The sequence below is a fragment of the Coffea eugenioides genome, chromosome 4 (genome assembly GCF_003713205.1).
Source record: "Coffea eugenioides isolate CCC68of chromosome 4, Ceug_1.0, whole genome shotgun sequence".
Taxonomy (NCBI): Eukaryota; Viridiplantae; Streptophyta; class Magnoliopsida; order Gentianales; family Rubiaceae; genus Coffea; species Coffea eugenioides.
The window spans coordinates 8142611-8150884 of NC_040038.1; the positions used below are offsets into that span (position 1 = coordinate 8142611).

At 37.6% G+C, this 8274-nt stretch overlaps 1 long non-coding RNA gene across 2 annotated transcripts; it reads left to right on the plus strand.

The window, feature by feature from the left end:
- Positions 1–218: 218 nt before the first annotated feature.
- On the plus strand, positions 219–5336 carry LOC113767450. 2 transcript variants are annotated; one of them, XR_003468016.1, is made up of 2 exons: positions 219–571; positions 5063–5336. It is a non-coding gene; the product is annotated as an uncharacterized LOC113767450 (long non-coding RNA). The 2 variants fall into 2 exon arrangements; XR_003468017.1 differs by lacking the exon at positions 219–571 and adding an exon at positions 2682–3646.
- The last annotated feature ends 2938 nt before the right edge of the window (positions 5337–8274 follow it).

The window sequence follows — 8274 nt, forward strand, 5'->3', positions numbered from 1 at the left end:
ACATCCCTTGAAGTGAACCGGAATGATACGTAACCACATCCTTTCTTTTTCCCACTGGATTTGTTTAGAAAAATCCGGAATGATACGTGACCACACAAACTCTAAATTGATGCATGGGACCACAAACCAATAATTCGAAAGAAACCAACAAACACCTTATCCTATTAACCAAGAACCAGGCATGGATTACTACTATATTAATCATAGTATTGATTTTTTCTTGGATGCTGATTCTCTTGGTTTTCAATTCTCAGTGGCAATTTGTTGGTTTTTTTGACCATTCCATTCCAGGTCTGCCCAATATGTGCAGCAACTAAGCAAAGATGCAATTGGGCATTTCGTAAATGCAGCATGCTCAATCTTTGAAGGTATATCTAGAATTCTGGAGTGTTGCCTCAGCAACAATAGCAAGGACTGCAGGAATTACCACCATTTCTTGGTGCAGATATTCATGAAACCTGCTCCAGATCCACTTGATCAACATTTCTTTGTTCAAGACCTTTTTCGGATCATAAAGACCAGGCAAAAGATGCATCTTCTAGTTATGCTATCTCAACTACTAAGGAGATAGGTAAGTCTGACCTACTACAATATGGATGTATGAACTTTATTTTGGATTTCATCCCATGTGAAGAGATCTAAATCTCATACTACTAATGTTAGTTGGCTAATTTTGAACTGTATGAGCCACATGAGATGAGATCTTATTACCATAGCATCCGCTGTTTGGAATTTGCTGGTTTGCTCTATTCTTACAGAATATTAGTAATAGGCTGACAAATGCAACTTGCTTGGAAAAAAACTAATAACCAGGTGGTGGTTTCATATTGCTGACTTATTCTGCATAATATAGATCATATATCCCTGAATCTTTGGATATTATGAGGCCTAAAATGCTAAGCAAACTGAGACTTTACTAAGTTTACTTATAGTGTTCTGTAACAAGACATGGAGGGCAAAACCAAGAAGTTAGCACCTATATAGGACTAGGCGTGGAAAAGGCAGAATTTCAGTTTGCAGTTAATAGCTTGTCTGAGCAGATTATGGCTAGCAGAAACATACATTTGACGCTATACTGTCAATTTCCAGTAGATATGATGGTCAATTAGCCGAAGAGATAAAGGTCATGACTGCATGGTCACACGATGATCTCCATGTATGCTTTGGCTTGACCTAAATTAGTGCCTAAATTTTCTATTCCATTTATATCAATAGCAAATGTATATGTTTTGAGAAACACGAAAGGTTGTTCTAAATATGAAGTTTTAGATTGGATAACAATGCTTTGACACATTTAGTCGAAATTATATGGTTAATAAAAGTGTTAAGGAAACATAAGGGATGAGAGCATGTATGGGAAGTGGAATTGATGAAGTCAATAATTTCAATTTAGGGAAGCTTTCCTCAGGTTGAAACTTAAGAACATGGGAGAAATCAGCCTCAGCATGCTTTGCTATTCCAGAAAATATTCCCAAGAAAAAAAAAATTGCTGGTGTGCTCAAGTAATGGAACATTATCTCATCATATGTACATGTCAGTATTTTGCTCAGAATGCAATTCTATAAGTTGCAAGTCTTCTGCCTTTTATTTTTTGGTAATTAATCTATTTGGTTAGTCATTTTGAGAATGGGGTCGTATTATTTTTTGATTGATGATAAATTCAAACAGTTGAATTTATAGTTTTCAAGCATGATATTCAGGATGTTTAATATAATAGGATCTAAGAACATGGGATGCTCTCTAGTTCTACTAGCTTGTTTATAAATTTTCTGCTTGGAGAAGGAGAAAATGGAGACGATAGTTGATGAGCATTTAATTTTAACAGCTTGCCAAAACAGCAAAGAGTAAATATCATACAACAGGATCTTATTTTGATATGAGAAGATCTCCGCATAAATCTATTCCTAGACTTCTTGATTTTTAAGCCAAATTGCAGTTAATTAAAAACAGATGAAGCTGAAGAGGCTATTTGAACTGCGAGAAGTTTACTAACTTTGGGATCAATCAAATCTAATCAAATTAACTTGTCATTAATTTGAAGCCCACAGTACACTTAAGGAATGTCTATAAGAAGATCAATTGTGAGTTAACACATATGGCTGGAGGTTTTTTTTTTTTGCATGGCAAAGAAGAGTTCTAAGTAGTACTAGTTGAACCCTGTTCATCTTGTACACTACAACTTCGTTTTTTCATTAAATTTGTTCTTCTTCTGTTACTTATATAATTGGGATAAGGTGGAGCAGGTGCTTTAATTACGATTCTAGAAGCCTTGAGATATTCTGCAGATTGAAGCCGAATCATTTTACTATTAATGCTCGATTTCTTGTCTGATTTTCACGGAATCTTATGAATACCTCTTCTTACTGATCACCCTGTCTCACCCCTGCACTCCAATCCCTCCACGGCAACCCAAAATAGGAAAAAAAATCCAAGTAAAAATGGTCAGCTAAAGCTGGAACATATGGAAACGGTAGAAGGCACTTGTTGTCAATGAAACTTTAGTAACCAGCAACACTATGAGAAAGAAAGTCACTGGAACATTTTAATATGACAGAGTGAACTGGAATGAAGGACAGCTAATGATGCTAATCAAATTGAAGCTAGTGCTGGTGGTGGTGGTGGTGGTGATTTTGATGGGTGGAGGAGGAGGACTGGTGGTGGACTGGCGGTGGTGGATGGTGAGGGCTCCGGATGGTGGTGGTTGTGATGATGATGGTGGAGAATATACAGGAAGTGGTATGGTTGAAATGTTTCCAATTTAGGGAAGTGTTAGTGAGATTGAAACTTATGAACGTATGAGGAACCATCCTGAGCATGCTTTGCTATTCCAGAAAATATCATATAGAAGTGTCTTATTTTGATCATAAAATCTCCACATAAATCTCTTCCTAGACTTCTTGATTTGAAACCAAAGTGCTGTTACTAAAACTCAGATGAAGCTGGAAAAAATTTGAACTGCCGGGACTATTTTTTGATTAACAAGTAATAACATTAATTAGCTTTTCATTAAGTTGAAGCCCACAATATACTTACATAAATGAACATCTTTCAGTAGATCAAATGTGAGTTATCACATGTTGCTGGAGGGTAGTTTTGCATGGAAAGTCCAATAAAAACAAGAGCAAAGTGATCGTTTCTGAGAAGAAGAATTCTAGATAGTATTTCTTGAATCTTTGGTCCTCTGTAACTTCTTGTTTTCATTAAATTCGCTGTTCTTTTTATTCTTGACGTAATGGGGATAAGGCGGAGCAGCTTCCGAATTCCAACACTAAAAGCCATACGATATTCCTCAGATTGTAGTGGATCCAGTTTGTTAATAATGCTCGAGTTTCTTGTCTGACTTCCAGTGGATATTACAGAATACGTCCACCACAGAATTGAGGGGAAGGTTCTGCTTATCTCAATTGATTAGATGAAAGGAATTATACGCAGGTGGAAGATAGAGGTGGGAAAGTTGTAAACTGGTTGGTGTGCTGTTTTGATACTCGATGGGAAGGAATTGAGGGGAAGAATATATTAAAATGAGCCTCCCTTCAATCTTTTCCAAACCAAGATCAACACCAAATTCTAGTTACATCAAAACTTCTACAAGAAAAGATAAACGACGAAGGATCATCAGATCGTGCTGGGTCGAGTGTGTTGCGAGGTAATTCAGCATGCTTTAATTAAGTTTCAATTTTCTTGCCTGGTTTAAATGCTTTTGAGCCTACTTGATATAGATGAAAAGTTGCATAGAACAACTTTTATTGGTTTCGACTTGCAGTTGCATAGATTTCAACTTAGTCATCGTCCTGTAGTCCTGTGGTCAGTCAGGCAGAGTCCTCTATTCACAGTTAATTAGTGGTTCTAAAGAAGGAAATGAAGGGAATAGAAAGTACTAATTATGTTCCTGTACAATTAGGCCGACCAATGTTGTTTTGGTGAATAAAACATCTTGCAAGTGGGATCACGAGTGGCGGCCGCATCTAGATGATGACGCAATAAAACTTTTTTAGTCTCCGAGAAATATATGTGTGCGTGTGCGTGTTGTGTATGTATATATGTAGGGGTTTTGGTGCAATCCTCTTCATTAGTGTGTTAACTCTATAGCTTACTTTTCGGATATATCTTTCTAACACAACTATTAGTATAGAAATCCTTTTACACTATTAGTATGTCTGAATGAATGATAAATAATTTTTGACTCATAATTCAAATTCTCGTTCTATTTATGTTAAAAAAAAATTTCTATTTATGCTAATAGTATAAAAAAAGATTAATCCTTTCTTTATTACGAAAAAAGCATTGTTACTTTTTTTTTTTTCATTCCCTCTGTTCCAAAAATGTACAGTCTGCATAAAATGACAAAAAATTGCCGCAAATGTAGAGTTTGCGTTTGCTCGCCGACTGCTTTGGTTACTGTCGCTTTTGTTAAAGTTTGGTCTCTCGCATCCCATCAATTGTCATAATATATTTCTTTTTTGAAAAAAATTAAATGGTTACGTATTGCATTCGTTACTCAAAAAAGGTAGGACAATTAAAAAACACATACATGGGGATTCGATGCTTGCCTGCGACGTCATCCGCCCATTTTGTAGGCTTGGAGAGAGAGGGGGCGGCCGGGGGATGTGGTTACCGTCAGAATAGATGACATATTCTGGCAACCTCCGCCGAATTAATTGCAGCCCGTTCGTTACTACTACTTCATTGTAATCAGCGTGTTGCATTTTGGGGTGGCATTGCATTGTATGTCTGCGTGCCAGTTGATTTAATAATATCGTAACTTTTTTGTTGTTTGCTCTGGTGGCAGAGAGCTTCTGTTTAGCAAGCATGTCATGTCATTGCAAATTTTTCTTCAATCCAATCTGTCTGAAGTTAATCAAGAATGAATGTGCAATTTAAAGATTTTACTCGTCTGAAAATTACCAAATGATCAACAGCATTTTGTAATAAAAGGAAGGAATAACAGAATAGTTGCCATATCCTCTCCGTTGGTGAACTGGTGAAAGATTAGAGTTCCATTGTGCATGACCTTGACTTTCAAGATAGGGTGACAAAATTCTGATCAATTTTCTTCTTGCAGCAACAGACCATCTTTTTCAGATGCAAAATTATGAGGAGAGAACGCAGCGAGCTGCTTTCTTTCAGGAAGTCATCCTGTCAACTATTTTCTAGGCTTGTCTGTTCTCTATGTAATACAACACAATTTGGATATCAGGTTACTCTTAATGGTGGAAGACACTACAGTTTGCCTTGACGTCAGTCAAATAGGCTTGGTTACATATTGGCATTGTATGTTTGTAATGAATTGACTTATAAGCAATCATAATACCAGATAATGCATCAGTATTCTTTTATCTGCGAGGAGGAGCCATTTTGCTTTCTTTCTTGTACTCTTGAGCACACTCTATGGCAGTGCTGCATCATCGGTTGTCACAGGGTATTAATGGCACTTTCATGCTATTGAACTATTATATATTATCTTGAAGCTCTAATGTACAGGAGATATTAGAAGGAAAAAAGCTAGCATATCAGTACTTTCCTGTGCTTAATTACTTCATCAGAAGCTCTATGATAGAAGGCCTAGGTTTAAATTATACCTGGATTCAGATTTGTACATCCAGTGCATTCTTGCCCTACCATTAATTAAGTCTTTATGGCACAAGATTTGTGCAATTTCAACTTCAATGTTGAATTCGAGTTTTCTTGAAGAGATCTCTTTATTTTTTCAAGAGAATAAAGTCAATCATGGCTTTTTTTTTTTTTATAAAAAAAGTCGGATCATGATTAACAATTCTAGTTATTACTAATTTATTGTCCACATCCTTTCTTCTATCGTTGCATGCACTGCAATAAAACCAATCATCAGGTGCAGAAATTCTAGTCTAGTTATTGACACTCGAATTTTCTGCTCTCTTTTTTTTTTCTTCTTTTTTTTTGTGAAATAAATAATTCAGTGCCATCAATCCAATAAATAATAGGCTTCACACTCTTCAGAACAGGAAAGATGCACTTACATATAACCAGAAATTCAATTATAGCATGATGTTCACATTCCAAGAATGGAACAGCACGAACATGGAAATCATAAAACATCCTTGATCAGGTGAATTATGCTACTGGACTAGTCGGCAAATGAAGTACGTGACTTGCATATTTCCGACAACATCTTGTCTTGACTTACACGCTTTCGTAAAACACACACACAAATGAAAAGACAAAGCGAAAAAACATGAGCTTAACTTTTGGCGTCATCATATCAGCGAAGAAGTTCGAGCATTTCAGAGAATAACAAAGTAGTACGTCCTGGTAAGCCCTGTTTCAGCCAGGTAGATATGTATATAAAAAAACAAGTTCAAATATGCTGAAAAATGCCAAAAAGAAAAAGAAAAAAGTTAATAAACAAATACCTGAGCAGGAGATTCAACGATTAGCAAAGATGATTGCGAGGATTGCAACGATGTAGAGTGCGATGGATATCCCAGTGAGCGGAGCCGGAAAAGTCACTCCAATGGCCAGCATGAATGCAGTGGCGCCCAAGAAAATTGCAACATGTGCCATGACAAGAGATGCCGTCTCGTAACGGCGGCGGATGTAAACGGAGACCAACAAAGCAAGAACGGCCAGCTGCAGAAGCATGCAAAACCAGTGAAAGGTTGGAGGGAGAGGCGCAGGAGTTTGGAGAGCTTGCAAGGCGGCGCTAAAGGCTGCAATACAAACTCCGATGACCAGCAACGCCCATTGCATCTTCATCACATAGTCAACGAAGTTGGGGTTCTGATCAGCGCCATTATTAGGTTGCCGGGAGGTAGGCAGGGACGGCTGCTCCGCAAGTTGAGATACTGCACCAGGTTGGAGTTGGAGTTGCACGGTTGGCGACTGTTGGGCGGCCCCGTTTCTCGACTCCCACCATTTCCATACCGGGAAGCCCTGACCCTGAGCGAAATTCTTCAAGGTCAAGAAGAAGTTGATAGCTGCAAGCCTGAGTTCTCCCAACATTTCTGGGACGGGTAATTCTCCGTAAGAAAAATTCTCAATGGGTTCGACACCTCGGTTGTGTTGGGCTGGGCCTTTATTTATATCGTCGCACAAGCATTTACATACTACTAGGAGGGGTGTACCGCGCTACGCGCGGTAGAAGTTTAAGGATTACCTAGAAATGTGTAAGAAAAACTTAGATGTTTATATATGTATTGATTTTTGGTTTGCAGTTATTAAATGCTGGTATGTCATTTAAGCTAAGTTGTTTGTAGAGTAAAAATTGATCTGGAAACTATAAAATATTTTAATCTGAATGCTTTGGTCAATTATATTTGTTTTAATATGTGGATAATCGGTGACATTTAATGTAGAGGTGAAATTTGAATGTAAAATAAATAAGCATGCAATAAAAGAGGAATATAAAGCTAAACAGAATAAAATAGTAAATATAGTTACTGCTTGTAGGAATTGTGATGAAATATACATAGTAGAAAATAGATTGAAGGCGATAGGAATGCATGTTAAATAAGTAAAATGTTAGTGATTGATATTTTCAGCATTAAAGACTTCATCGATTGAGTAGGATGTGATTATTTCATAGGTTGCACGCCTGACGAGGTTAAATTTGGAAGGAGAAGGCTTAATATAGCACATGAGCAGTTTCCCTTGTAAAGTGTGCGCAAGGTATTGAGCAAGATCAATGTTGTGTTGTAAAAATAGATGGAAGAAAATTGTAACAAAATTGTAAAAGAAGGAAGAAAATATTGAGCATAAAAAAGTGTCTGTGGGTACCTCTTGCTGTAAATAGTATAGCTCGGCGATAGAATATTGAATTAGTCGCAAGATGTAGGAGAAGATAGTTAAAGAATGTTACTTTGGGGAGATATAGGAGAAGTAGAAGGTGATGAAGGCAAAGGGTGTTTCTGAGGAGAGAAATAGTAAGGAATAGATCGCTCTGGAGCAGTAGCGGTAACACAAGAGACTTTTGCTACTTGGCTACCACTAGCGCCAGCACCTCCACAGACTGACTGATTGACCAAATATTTAATGTAACCGGTGAAGGATCGGATAGGGCTCGGGGTATTGTAAATTTTGCTCTACGGACGATCAATAGTTAGCTTCTTATTACCACACCGTGCCCAGCTTTTTTTTTCCCGGGCCAAGTGATCCTACTCAATTTACTTTCGGTGGAAGAGGGACTTGAGCTTGAAGCGGTGGAGGTGGAGGTGGATGTGGAGGTGGAGTTCGAAAATGATTGTCCATTGTTTGTTGTACTGCCGGGAATATTCTGCTAGTTCTAGTGCTAGCAGTCGT